At 39.0% G+C, this 15,386-nt stretch overlaps 1 protein-coding gene across 2 annotated transcripts in view; it reads left to right on the top strand.

The window, feature by feature from the left end:
- The first annotated feature begins 4,328 nt into the window (after positions 1 to 4,328).
- The window catches only part of PKP2 (plakophilin 2), a 259,830-nt gene continuing 248,772 nt past the window's right edge, over positions 4,329 to 15,386 (top strand). The window contains exon 1 of one of the 2 annotated variants that reach the window (XM_042992091.1): positions 4,329 to 4,406. The gene's annotated coding sequence lies outside the window, so the exon portion shown is untranslated. The remainder of the gene's footprint in view (positions 4,407 to 15,386) is intronic. The other variant, XM_042992092.1, reaches the window with a different exon arrangement.

Here is a 15,386-nt window from a genome sequence, read left to right as displayed (position 1 = left end):
ATTATAAGCCAAGAATTGTCCAAAGTTACAGATTGTTTTGTTTTGGTTTTTTGTTTTTTTCCTAAACAGCAATTGCTTTAAAATGATACAGTCCTATGGAAAGATGTCATGGTCCCTTTTTATAGGAAAAAAAAATCAGATAAAATAATAACAAAATATTTTATAGGAAAATGTCTTGAAATATCTGTCTGTTCTATAAGTCATTTCCTCTGGAAAGTGAGATTGATTTGGGGTAGATAGATTTCAGGAGTCTATACCACATTTTATTTACTGCTTCACTGTTCTTACACCAAACATCCTTTGAAACAGATTTTGAAATAATAAGAATTAAAATTTATAAAGAAAAATGAAGCAGTTCTGGAATTCTGAGCGTTGACTCCGTGTTTATTTCACTTTCATATCTTTGAGTATATCTGTGCACACACTTGTAAACTGGGGTAACTGCCTACAAGAGAAAACGGGTTAACATATTATATGCCAAAAGCCTACGGGAAAATAATTAGACATGAGGACTGGATCCTGATGGAAGATGGCTTGTTTCCCCAAGCTACTCTGGGTCTCCCTCTCTTTACCACAACCTGTACAACACCAGCAGTCCCCCTTCCCTGTGTAGTTATTCAAGCGAGGTATCAGCCTGCACAGCCGATCAAGCAAGCAATATCCATTCTGAACCCTCTGTTGCTAATGTATTGACTTTCTTATTCCACACCACTCACTAAGCAGACTAGACAACAAGAGGTAAGTCACCTCTGCACCCAGGATGTGCCTGCAGGATAATAGCAATTTTAATCCCTGCATCAAGCAATCCTCAGAACTCCTATGACCGGCTTAAAAAAAAAAAATCAGAATATTAGTCACCCATCTCTCAAGTCTCATTGTGAAGAGTTTGGTGAAAGAAGTAAATACTCTTATAAGAATTTATTAGTAGAAATGTTTTTCCTCAACAAGTTCAGCAATAAAAAAAGTCACAATGATAATGTTACGTATGTTCCTATCTTTCTGTCATCTGAGAAAATTATGTTTTATTTGATTATTAGATTGTAATGGCTGAAGAAACATCGAGACAATATCTGTTTAAAAGGATGCAAATTTTCTGTAAAATTCAGTTTATTTGAAAACTCAAAATTGTTAGTGTTATATTTAATGACAAAAAGAGACTATTTAAAACAATGTGATATTTCCCTCTAATGTTATAATAAAATTTGGCAATTATTGTGACTTAAGTTTTAGTCAGGCAATATTTATATTCTTCTAGAAATGTCTATAATAGGTCTAGGAACCTGTAAGATTTAAGGAAATTTAGGTTAGAAAATCACAGTTTTCCAATTTCTCAGTTATATATCCTTGGACAAGTAATTTAACCTCACTGTTCTTTTATTTTCCCCTATTGTAATGAGAATAATATACTAATTTTTATATGAGTATAAAAATTAAATAAAATAATATGCATAAAGCACCAAACATATACAAGGCTGAATATGAAACATATATACAATATATGTTTTGAAAATAACACTGATATTTCTATATACTTTAAATTAACATACAAAAATCAAATTTACAAAAGACATAGAAGGATAATGTGCATTATTTTTAAGTGTGTTCCCTATAAGGACTATTTTACTACAAAAAATCCTTTATTTTCGAGTTCTCCCACTCATTTGAAAGATGGCTAGATGTACTAAAACTACAGTGAAAAAGATCCAGAGTGAATCCTTACAAGCCTGTGATCCTAGATAAATTACTTAACTTGTCTGAGTCACCATGTACTTAGTGGAAGAATAAGAGCATCATCACTTATTTGCCAAAGCTTAAGGGAAGACAAGTTCTGGCCTGTGGTATGTGCTTAATATATTCTTTAAATTTAGAAACTCACTTATTTTATAAAGCAAGGTACATGTTTGCAGTAGCACCACACACAAGGAATTTTGCTGAAAGGTATGTCTATTTTAAACACAATTATATTGCAAAAGGTTTAGCACAGGTATGGAATCCTATATGTACTCAGTAAGAATACAGGACTATTACATTCATCATTCAAAATGTTTTTGAGCACCTCACCTGCCAGATCTGTGCTAGGTTTTAGAGGCCAATATTTCTGATGAAGCCACAAATGAGGGCTAGTTGCCTAAAATCCTTTATTTCCAGCTCTGTCCTATGCCATAAGAGATTTCATTAACAAGCGCTAATACCTCCAGGATATAAAGCTATTTCAGAGAAAAAAGGATTAATTAACTATTAATACAATAAAATACAACAGGAGCCCAACTGCCAGGTTTATGTATGCCAGTTGTCCTTGCCAGAATTCCCTCTGCAGATTCATTTGAGCTACTCTCCAACCTGCTGGTCAGAATTCCAGGTTCATTGTGTTACTTTAAGTATGGCAGAATGCAATAAAGCAGGAAACATCATTCTACACAAAGCTCTAAGATTGACCTCCTTAAGACAACAGAGAAAACAATAATGAGATGTTCAAGAGAAGTAAAAATTCCTCAAGGGTGAAATGTATTTTCTTAGATCCATGCAAGCAAACATGTTTACAGAATTCCATCTCAGGATCAAAATTTAATTGTGTTGACAGTGAACACTGTCTTATCTTTTTCCATATCATGAATGCTAAAATGGGACTTTACTTTCAAGAATTTGCTTTGACAGCTCAGATTTTTCAAATCAGTGTTTGCCATAGCCAACTACCACTGCCTCAGGTGACCCTATTAAAATATTTACAACACTATGCCATCTGCTATGTTATGTAGTAATATTATGGATATTGTTGTGTTTAATGTAAAGGATCTGAACTAAGCAAAAAGATAGTCAAAGCCCTTCCCCTGGACAACGTTCATGGTGACACAGTCTCTCAGCGCAGTTTATGCTCTTGATCAAAAAGTGTTACTCCAGATCTATCCATTTAAAGAAGTTTCAGACCAATATTGCAAACTCCACTACCAGTTAATTAGAGAACACTCATAACAGGTTTTGTTTCCCCACATATACCTACAGAGGTCAGATAACGAATATTTTTAATCTGATTACTTTCTCCTACATATCATCCAAGTATGAATCTCAGAATTTGAGAGATTTAATTTCAAGTTCTGCTTCTGTCTTGTGGCCATATAACTTCTCAGGATCTCAGTTTCTTCTTTAGTAAAAATACCATTGTCATGATGATAAAATTAAATAACTTATTCAAAGTCTTAGAACATTACAGACCCTCCAAAATAGTAGCTCTTATTACTGAGAAAAGGCCAGGTGAGATAACAGTGCCTACCAGAAGAGAGTAAGAAAGGGCTCTCTCATTCAGAACATCCAGAACCTCCAGGATCCTCCCTGTTTACGAAGGCCTGAAGGAATCACTAAGCTCAGCTGTGAAGAAGGAAAAAAGCAAAAAGGAGAAAACCAGGTGGACGTAGACACAAACATGACTTAATTGCAAGAAGTAACACCTTTTCTTTTTCTGAGTTTTATAATTGCCTAAATTACCTATTTCACTCAAAATAGCCTGTCAACCCTAGCATCCCTGCAGGGGATAATAAAGACCTCTTTAATGACGCATAGCTATCTGCTGGCAATGCTTAGGTATTCCTAAGAAATACCACACAAATAATTTTTACTTTATGCAAATACCCAAATATGTCCACAAGTTAGTTCACTCACAACCCAAAAATCATCACTCCACTGTCAGAACATGGAGGTGGCCCAATACACATAAAGAAATAAAAGGAGTAAAACAGATAGCTGATCAAATGATATCAAAATATCAGCCTTTTATTGTAAAGAAGTATATCAAAGGCCACTTCACAGCTTAATACAAGAGCTACATAGCCTTGCTAATTGAACCCACGGCCAGGCAGATTTCCCTTATCCAATCACAGGCATTCCTGGATAAGAGCAGCACAGAGGGGCAGAAGAGAACCCCTCCATGAAGACAGCCTTATTATAAGAGAAAAGAAAGGGGGCTGAACTGTGCATGCTCACTTGATCCTTCCCAAATTTATATGTTATAGTAGTCGCCCCTTATCTATGGGGGATCCGTTCCAAGACCCCCAGTGGATGCCTGAAACCGCGGATAGTATCGCACCCTATATGCTGTTTTATCCTATAAATACATACCTATAATAAAGTTCAATTTCTAAATTACACACAGTAAGAGATTAACAATCACTAGTAATAAAATAAAACAATTAGAACAATATACTATAATAAAAGTTACATGTCTCTCTCTCTCTCAAAATGTCTCATTGTGCTGTACTCACCCTTCTCGAGCTGATGTGAGATGATAAAATGCCTGCGTGATAAGATGACGTCAGGGGAATGACGCAGGCGTGTGACGTAGCCTCAGGCTACTCCTGACCTTCTGCGGATTCCAGATGGAGGATCGTCTTCCTCCTGACCAGCGCTGACCACAGGTAATTGAAACCTCCGAAAGTGATACCACATGTAGGTGGGACCTTCTGTATTTCTGGGACAGGGTGAAAGGGGTGGAGCGAGGCCAGCATTGCCCCTAAATTGCCGAAACTAGAAGAGTTCTCTAAACCGAGTTCTCTAAATCGGAAGAAATTTTCGGGAACGAGGGAAGAAATAGTCTCTCCCCCGCCCCCACCCGGTATCTACAACCAGAAAATAAACCGAAAGCCCTAAGTAATGCAAGGCCATATTACATTAATCTATTGCCAAGTAGTAGGATCAATTCCTAAAAGGTGTCCTGTTTAACAAAAGTTAAAATTCTATTTAAGCATAGCTTGAGGCATAAAAGTTCTGGAAGGCATCTGGATCCCAAGCAAAGCATATAATAACTGTCTCCAGTAGAACATCTCTCACCTGAATCATAATCTAAATCATTCAAGGCATACTGTTGCGGTGTGTTATGTCTCTAAAGGGCTAGACAAATCTCTTCCCCTAATTAGTTTGAAACAAATTAAGGAATGCACACAGATGCCAGATAGGAATTAAAATACCTGCTTTTCTACCAGTAGAGATGCAATAGAGACTATGGCTTGGACCTGCGTTCAAAATTAAGCTTCTCACTCATTTTCTGCAAAACTGGACCAGCCACCCCAAATTGCCCGTGCCCTCTTTACAGGAACAGAGCCTGCCCAAGTAGGTGTCGGTTTGGAGACAGAGAAATGGCAGGAGAAGAAAGAAAATTCCAGTGTTTTCACTCAGTGAGAGATGTAAGATAGGTCATATTGTTCAAGGGATGCTTACCTCTGTATTTCACTGTCAGCAGTAAATGAACACATGATGACAAATCCTTGCCATCTCACCAAGAGATAAATCATTCCTCTTTGTACATGGAGGAGTTAGCAAAAAGTGAAAGAGAGTATAGATGCCCCTACCTCATATTTTCAAAAGTGTAGAATGTGGAAAGAAGGAAAGTCATCTTCCTTACATATTTCTGTGATCTGCAAAGTCAGATTCTGGTGTAAGCATTGCCTTTTGTGTTGGGTGTGAATTTTAGTCTGTATTTTCGCGTGTGCAAGAAATAGAACTTGTTTGTTTTTTTGTGTAACTCATCCTAATTCTTTTTATAAGAGGAAAGTAACCGTTTTCACAATTTGCTCTCGTCCCACTTTACATATGCTAATCTGGATTAATTACCAAGAGTTCCCTTTTTCACCTTCAAAAGTGTCCTTATTTGGGGGTGCCCGGCTGGTTCAGTCAGAAGAGCATGTGACTCTTGATCTCAGGGTAGTGAGTTCAAGCTCCATGTTGGGTGTAGAGAGTACTTAAAGTTTTTTTAAAAGTACCCGTATCTGAACTATAAATGATATAGTCTTCATAATAAGAAGCCTATTCTAATGGGTGGCAGAAACTTACTCCCAGTCAATCCAGAGGGGATCTCTTTTACCTTGGTGGCACAGGAGTGGGGACTTGGCCTCACATGGCAGCAGGGCATTGAGAGAGGAAGGAATCAGATCAGGGTGAGCAGCTTGCTCCTCTGGCTTCTGTGTGGACCTCTAGTCTTGTCCACACAGAAGTATCTCAGGTGTCAGCTGATACAGACTGCAGCTTCTTAGGTCTCATTCCTGTCCAAAAGCACGTCCAGGATTGAGCTCCATCTATTACTTCAGGTGCAGGGGAGTCACCATGAAACTACCCACACCAAACTGGCATAAGGGAAATTAAGAAGTTAATGCCCTCTGTCACTTTCACACTTCTCTCTGGCACACTGAAATCAGTCTTCTGCTCTTATGTCACCCTGGTGCCACAATAGACCCAGCTTCCTTGCTTGGGAATCACTCTACTACCCTTGCCTCTCACCAGGACATGTGAAATTTTGTAAAACTATCCCCCAGGTCTTGCCGTTTCCTTGGGCTCCATCAGGAAACAGGCACGACATGCCCTTGCTTCTCTCAGGGCCCACCAGATCATCTGGGGGTTTGTACTGACTGCACCCACTCCCAGCAGAGTTTGGCCCAAGAAGGAATCACAGGATCTACTAGTAGGTGGTCAATTAGTAGAGTTATTATCTTTATCATGATCTGTTATTAAGTCTCCACTTCATCATCTACCAAAAAGTATGATAAAATCTATTTTCTCAGTTGTAGTGAAGTTCAAAGAGGTCAGCATTTATCAAAAGCAAATTACAATGTATATTTAAATACTGTTTTCCTTCTGTGAATTCTTTGAGGCAAGTAACCACGTTTTAGTCTTCATTTTTGTCCGTACCATGTCACTAGTACACAGTGAGGTCAAACAACATTTTCAGTAAAAAGATCACCTAAAACATATATAAAACAAGCTTATAATATGAGTGAAAACATTTCCCATCAACATAAGCAGGAATGATGTCATGTAGACATTTATAGTCCCAAGAATTGAATACAGTGATAAAGATATAATAGGAAAGTAGTAAATATTTTGGGGGTGATTGATTTATTTTATCCCAATATGCTTAACTGTCCATCTATGGTGCTTGAAACAAGAATAGGACTTCAAGAATGCCTAATTTGTCTTGTAGAAACAATGAAAACATCAAGTTCAGAAAATCACTATAATATTTAAGAAGTGTTATTGCCAGATGGGAAATATATTAAGTTAAAACTATGTCGAGGAGACCAAAAAATACAGTGGCAAAGGGAAAAAAGGAAATAAATTTCTCTATCACATTTCAGAAAAGTCATGCTGGTGGCTCTGCTTTATAAACTCATTCAAGGACCCAGGTTCTCAGGATCTTGGTTCTCAGGGGTCCCTCAGGGGTTTTCATGGGCGTGGAAGAGACTGAATGGCAGCATGTCTGTGAGGAGGGGATATGGCCCACAAGCAGCCCCATCACCTCTGTTCACATTCCATTGTCAAGAACTTAAACTGGGAAAAAAGGGAGACCAGATTTTGATAGGCAGCTAACAGACCTAATTATAATAATAAAGACATTTTTGTCTCAAATAGGTTAACCCAGGTTAACTTACAAGTAAAATATAGTCAAAACAACACCTTTGCAGGCCAGAAAAGCAAAGGAGTTGCTCTTCCTCTGCACAATTTATATCCACCAGTTATAATTTGCCAACTGTATATAGTATATAGTCAGTAGACGGTGGGAATTTATTTTATAAGTGAAAAAATAGAAGCTAGTCTATAGAAGCTAGAGGAGACTCTCTAGGAGTCTCACAGAACCAAAAGTCATAATAAAGAATATTGTTTGACTTAGCCTTATATAAAACCTACTAAAGGGGTGCCTGGGTGGCTCAGTCGGTTAAGCGGCCGACTTCGGCTCAGGTCATGATCTCTCAGTCCGTGAGTTCGAGCCCTGTGTTGGGCTCTGTGCTGACAGCTCAGAGCCTGGAGCCTGTTTCAGATTCTGTGTCTCCTTCTCTCTGACCCTCTCCTGTTCATGCTCTGTCTCTCCCTGTCTCAAAAATAAATAAAACATTAAAAAAAAATTAAAAACCTACTAAAAATGGGAGAAGAGAAACAGTAACTGAAAGTATCTTCTTGTAGAATCCGTCTTAGTTAGGATTTCTAACTTGAAGTAGTTTATAAAACTGAACACCAAAACAAAGGGACAAACAAAATGTCAGTAATAAATAAAAATGACAAGGACTGAAGGTCCTAATAACAAGAACCTTATTATGATTTAAAATAATAATACATTATTATCAACTCTTATTTAACCTGCTAAACAAAGCATGGGAAAACATGCAAAATGATAATAAAGTACACATTTTCAAGTTAGGGATTGTTGTTCCCTTTCACCCTGTTCTCTGAACGAGATTAACAAGGTGTTCAATGTCCATATTCTAAGCAGGAGAATAGAAAACAGAACAGATTGTCAGTCCCTAAACAATGGCCAAATGCTAGAATATATATATTTCTTTAGGCAATATATTTTTTTTTAATTCAAAAGTTGAAGTAATAAAGATTTGAAATTTGGGAAAATGAATCCTGTAGAATATTATAAAAGCAATGATTCATAGATTCATAAGGTTTTATTTTAACATAGTTATGAATTAAATGTACATTTAATAACATTTATAACTATGGCAAGTCACCACAAGCTTTGGGTTCTAAATTCTTTCTCCTTCACAGTAGAATTTTTATGCTCATTTAACTTATCAATACAATTTTTTAAATGACTAGGAATTCACCATACATATTCAGGTTCTATACTGTAAAGAGGAAGCTTAAAAGGTCTACTTAATTTGAGCATCACTGCAGTGACTACACCTGACAGGTGAGTCCACCTGATTCAGAGAACCCTCATTAGCAGTAGTTGAAACACGCTTTAAACTCAAGACTAGTGCCCAGCACATGGTAAGCACTCAATAAATGTAGCTCTTACTCATCACAGTATAATCATATGCCCACATCAAGAGAACATGCCCTATCGATAACTAATTTCTCCTCACTGAAATATTTGTGAAAACCATAAAAAGACAATCTTTTCTAGATCAGATCAGCCCTTATTCTTATAATCCACTTTAGTCCATCTCTGGCTGACCTCTGTATAAAAACTGCCATTATCTAAGAACTCTGAAATTGGTCTGTGTTCACAGTTGCTCAAAGTTCCATAAAGAGCAGAGTTTTCCTCAACTGTCATTCTCTCTCCGAATCTGTTAACTACTGTACACGCCTCAGCAGAGATCAGCTGAAATGGAATCATCTGTTGTTGCCCATTGCAAGCTTCTGTGCTCTGAGTTATTGGACAGGGAGTTGTTGGGTTTTTTTAATTGTTTTTCATGTTTAATTTATTTTTGAGAGAGAGAGAGAGAGTGTGTGTGAGTGGGGGAGTGGGAGGGGCAGAGAGAGAGAGAGGGAGACACAGAATCTGAAACAGGCTTTGAGCTGTCAGCACCGAGCCTAACACAGGGCTCAAACCCACAAGTGGTGAGATCATGACCTGAACCAAAGTTGGATGCTTAACTGACTGAGCCATCCGGGTGCCCTGTTTGGTTCTTTTTAATATACTTTATGTAACAAAAAATATAGTCTCCACTTTGTGCTGGGGATAGAAATCTTAGTTCATGATTAGGTGTAAAAAATTATAAATTTAGTTTTTAACAATTTATTTAATCTTTTGTATCACATCTTGACATGGGAAAAGAAACACAGACTCCATACATTTTTCTCCTTTTGTCAAGTGACATACAATGCCCAGTGAAAAGTGGATTCTTATAGTGCACATCCTTTGGTGGTTGATGGTGGGGGGGGGCGCTTAATCCAATTTTCAATGTCATGTGACCACAAAAGTACTTACACAGATGTATGTCATCCCATCTTCCTTGTCAATCTATCCAGGTTGTCCAACAATGTTCCTTGTTTCTGTCTGGTCCCTGCAGGAACTTAGCTCTCTCTATTCCATCAGTGACATACTTGAGGCCATGGGAATTTCCACAAGGCTAACCAAGTTCCCAGATCCCTAGATGTGACCCTGCTGTATCTTCCCCAGGGCCCTTGGAGACATCTTCCCAGTAAGGTGGGTATGGGGTCCTTCTCAGTCAGGTCTACCATTATCATACACTTGTCACCTTGCCTTGGGCTCTCTCCTTGCTGGCTTAGCAGAAACTCCTGGACCCTCAGTTGTTCCTCACAGATATTTGTGTTTTGTTTGTTTTTTAATTGGTGGACTCCTCTCCACTCCCACACAAATATGTGGACTTTTGGAACACCTGTTATTTTACAATTTCAGAAGTTCCCTGGGTGAAATTCGAAACTGGCCCCCGTACACAGAAGGAAAGGAGAGCCCCGAGGAAGAGGCAGACCACCCCAGATTGGTAGGTGGCAGATTTAATAAGCAAGGGAACTTACAAGACTGGTAAGATGAGTAGATTGCCACACCAGCCTTCCAGAATCTTGAAGGTTTACACAGCAGCTTTAACACAATTCAGTCACATTATACCATCTACATGATCTTAACAACACATCACTCTGTCAAGACTGTGCCACTGAAGCTGCTTCTAGTGTGGAAATAGTATGTGGAATGTACATTCCAAGGAAGGAGGGAGGGAGTGAGGAGCCCCTGATTCCTAGGTCCAGCTCAAGGGTCAACTGAAGGTCACATCTTCTCCATGATCGCTTCCAACAATGTGAAAGCCAAGAGGCTTCAGGTTCCTCAGGAAACAGGCACTAAGATGGATATGTGGGGGGTGCTCTCAGGAATAATGTCTCTTAAGTATCAAAGGGGAGCGGGATTGAGTAAAGGAAGAGTTCAACAGGAGGCAGGTGTAACAGAGGCCACAGCTGATCTGACAGAAAGCTCAGAAACAGGTGCATCTCTTCAGAGATGCCCTAAATTAAAGAAAAGGCTGAGCTTCAAGCCCTCTCACCAGCAAGTCATTGGATAAGAGAGGGACTTCACCTTGGACAAGGCTGCTCCTTTTGGTCACAGGCAACTCCTAGAGCCATGGATAATCTACATTCCCAGGAGCTAAGGTAGGAATAAGCATCTCAGTCCTAAAGAGGGATCTGCTTCATCAGGAGTTCTCAAACTTGAGCAGAATCAGAATCACCTAGAGATAATTATTAAAGCACACATTGCAGGTAAAACCCAAGTCTGATTCGTTAGTTGTGGGTTGAGGTTAGAGTATCTGCATTTCAAACAAGTTCCCAAGTGTTGCTGCTGTTGTTTTGGGTCACCCTGTAAGAACCACTGGACTCCAGGGGTGCCTGGAGTGGCTCAGTCAGTTAAGCATCCAACTCTTGATTTTGGTTCAGGTCATGATCTCCCGGTTTGTGAGTTTGATCCCCATGTTGGGCTCTGTGCTGATGACATGGAGCCTGCTTAGGATTCTCTGTCTCTTTCTCTCTCTCCCTCCCTTCCACTCTCTCTGCCCCTCCCTGACTTACATGTATGTGTCACTCTCTCTCTTAAAGAAAAAACAAAACAAAACAAAACACTGCACTCCACTATTCCAAGCTTGCTCTTTTTTTCCATCAGCTGAGTAAAGAACACCTTGAAAGTCAGAAAACCCAAAGAAGATAAAATAAGGGTGAATGGAGAATGAGAATCTATTTTTCAAATACTGTCCTGTCACAACCCACTGGGATAGAACGTATTTTACTCATTACAGTTGATCCTTGAACAACACAGGTTTGAACTGCACAGGTCCACTTATACACAGATTTTTTTTTTCTACAAAAAGCTTCATTGTTTCCCCTTCACCCACACCTCGGGAGAAGGCTCCTGGGTAGCTAAAAAGCTGGCTAGTGGATGCAGGGAGAGGCTCAGGCAGAAGCCCTGGCCCCAGGGGGAGGCCTGAGGGGGCCCTTTGAGGCTGCTGAGCTCCTAGTCATCCTTGCGAGGGAGCATCTGGAAGACAACAGCGCCCTGGACCCAGGAGGGTCCAGCCTGCTGAGGTGAGTCAGGTGGGCACATCCTCTTGCTGAGTTTCACCTCCTCACCTGGGAAGCAGTTCTGCAGGAAGGGAGGAGCTGGGTGTCTCTGTCAGTAGAACCCGTCCTGCAGCTCCAGAAGGGGCTACTTAAGGCTCTTTTTCAGGACAATGGGGGCTCCTACAGCATCTGGGATTCAGCCCCACACATCTTGGGACAGATTCTGCTTGTCCTTTAAGAAGACATAAATGCATGCTAGTTTTGCATCATCAAAAGATGCTGGGAACCCTCATACTTCTCCCCAGCCAACTCAGGAAGAAGTGGTTCATACCCTCCAGAGCCACAAATTGTAGGAGGCCCACAAATGTGTGTTGAGCAGGCAGATGACTGCAGCCTCCACCTAGGTGGAATAATTCTGATAAATCTGGAGCTCAAAAACCAGTGTTGGCTTGTCCTTGGGGCAAAGAGTAGCTGAGAAGATGGTTCTGAAGGTTGTGACTAGAAGGGAAGTTGGAGGGTGGCCAGAGATTGGAAGAAAGGGTGTCCTAGGGTCTGTTCTGTCCAAACACTGTGGAAACAAAAGACAAACTCAGGACTGTCAGGAGTTCTGCCTGTTAGTAGACTTTTTTTTTTTTACGAGATATTACCATAAATGTATTTTCCTTACGATTTTCTTAGTAACAATTTCTTTTCTCTAGCTTTATTGTAAGAATGCAGTGTGTGATAATATACAAAATATGTGTTAATCAACTGTTGATGTTCTGGGTAAAGCTTCTGGTCAACAGTAGGTTATTAGTAGTGAAGTCTGGGGGAGTCAAAAGATATACCCAGATTTTTTACTGCACAGAAATTGGCACCTCTAACCCCTGTGTTGTTCAAGGGTTAATTTCCTGTGGGGTTCTTTATATTTAGTTGTTTTTCTCTTCTGTTAATTAAATGTTCTTTGCTATATGATTATTCTTGCTGTCAACTTGTCCCCACACTGGAAGCAGTAACTCAACATTACCCCCATTCTAATCCACTCATTCACTTAGAAATTATGTACTCTGCCCATTATGTTCATTTGTTATGTCTGAATTCTCTAGTATGAAAAGTTTTGTGCAATTTAATTAATAAGTGAGTTATGGCTACACATAGAGATAGGAAAAACCACAGGCACAAACCCTGTGTGGGGGCTAGGTGACTGCAGGTGTGGCTATAAATAACAGAATGACCCCTAAACAGGAAGATAATGAGGTTTGTAAACAAGCATAACACCGTAGCACACAACATGGAGTGGAGTGTAGGGGACTGGACATACGTTTCTTGTGACACCCAGAGTTGGTTGGGTTATGATCACGCTGATAGGTAGCAAGTGGACCTCATGGGGGACTTGTGTTCATTTTCTGTACTAGAAGCACTCAGGTCAGTGAAGCACATTATACCTGAGGATTATGCCCAGATTGAGGCAAGGGCTGTGAAAAGTCCTGGTTTCCTCCTTCCCACCCCGATTTCCTGCACACTCTTCTACATGAAATTGGTGTTTATTTATGACATTTTGCCTTGGTTTTTGCCTCTCATGACTGCCACTTGTCATTCTTTTTAATACTTTCAGTGCATAAAATTGTAGTTATTGGTGGTAAAATCATAAGTTTTCCTTTTTATTTCCCTCTGCAAAGGTCCAAATCCTTCAACTCTTTACATATAACCATCTAGGGTCATATACATTTTTCTGGGCATTATGGACAAAGAATAATGTGTGAAATTTGGAAATGGCTTATTACTAATTAAAGAAGATGTTTAAAAAGCAGAAAAATAATGTCTATGAGGAAATATTCTGAAAACCAGGACTATTTAAAATGGAAATTAAAGTTTAGGGATTAATAATCTTCTTCAAAGATATAAAGGGCATCTAATTGAGGGATGGAGGAGGAAAGCAAGGATAAACCCTCAATTTCTACTAAGAAACAAGGATAATATAAACTAGATAGAAAGGTTTTTTACCTAGGAGACTATTCGACATTAATTGGGCACATGAAAAACCTGTATCATCTCTTTTCCTGGGAGGGTCTAATCAAAACAGTATCATATTTCAAAACAGGATTAGATGTGGTCCTATCAGAATACAAAGATGACCTCCTAAGTTCTCTTCTCACCCTAAGATTTTTATCTTTTATGATAGCAGTCAGAGACATTCTGATGAGCAAAATTGATTTCTGGCAAAGGACATATCTCCAAAGAACCATTTTTCATGGCTTTGTATATAATTTTTATTGATGCCATAATCTTCAAAGAATGAAGAGATGGCTGCCTGAATTGAAAATCCTTAGGCTGCTCTAGCTGTTTGGAAGGATTTACATTTCTGTGATGTCCTGAAGTTCTTAACTCATTGTGACCCCAATCTAACACTTACATGCAACCTGGTTAACAATAAGAGTGTGAGACTACACTCCAAAAATATTTGAAAATATTATCTTTATGACATAGAATTTTCTTTTTCTCATATTAGTTTATTTTCATTCATAGGGTTTTATAAGGATGAGGTTAATCAGGTAGAGAAAATCAGAGAAGCTTGGACTCACTCTAGAGAAAATTTGAAGAATGTCAGACGTATACTTTTGCCATCTCAAAATACAGTCACCAATGGGTACTAGAATGAGGGATAGAAAGTAGAAGAAGTGAGAGAGACACCAAGGATATAATTTCTCTCAATCTAGAAGTTCCCTTGAGCCCTTTTGTATGTAGCAAAGTTCTACTGTACCATTATATCCCAGGTAAAATACCACCTTGTCTGGGAAGCCCATCACCACTCCTACTATAATTTATGTAAATTAAACTCAGATACCCCTGAGTTTAAATCCTTAAATCCTTATTGTTAACAACAAATAATATCTATAAATACTTGACCATTTTACTTAACATCTCTTAATTTCAAAATAAAATTGGCTCACATATATGTGAAAAAGTTTAGGACAGTGTCAGACACAGAATTCATCAAACATCAGTTTCTTCCCTCAAAATACTGTAATGGGTCATATTGGCACCCATGCAATGTGTGCCAAGAATGTACAGGTATTAAACACATTTTTTTAAATCTCTAAAGTTCAAAAAACACTGAATGTCAATCATCTTAAAAGATACTAGGAATTGTTCTTAAGAGTATAAAATGTTCATCACGATCTTAACCTCTGGCATAAATGAAAGTTGTAAGTAAACAATTATTAGCTAAAACTGAAGACAATCTATAATTTTACAAAATTTACTGGTATTCCATACCCTGAGCTAATTTCTGGGAATTTGTGTCTGAAAGAGAAAAGTACAAAGGACTGAATGTTTGTGTCTCCCAAAATTCATATGTTGAAACCCTAATTCCAATGTGATGGTATTTAGAGGTTGGGCATTTGAGAAGTGACTAGTTCATGAGAGTGGAGCCCTCATAAGCGGGAATAGTCCCCTTATAATAAGGGGTCAGAGAGGTCCCTTGCCCCTGCTGAGGTGTGGGACACAGAGAAGATGGTCCCCGAGGAAGAGAGTATTTACCAGAAACCTGACCATGAGATTACAGAGCCTGCTCCTCTTCATCCTGGACTTATAGCCACCAGAACTTTGAGAAATAAGTCCGGGGTAATTTTTTTAAA

The sequence above is a fragment of the Panthera tigris genome, chromosome B4 (genome assembly GCF_018350195.1).
Source record: "Panthera tigris isolate Pti1 chromosome B4, P.tigris_Pti1_mat1.1, whole genome shotgun sequence".
Taxonomy (NCBI): domain Eukaryota; kingdom Metazoa; phylum Chordata; class Mammalia; order Carnivora; family Felidae; genus Panthera; species Panthera tigris.
This window is presented reverse-complemented; position numbering and strand designations above follow the sequence as displayed.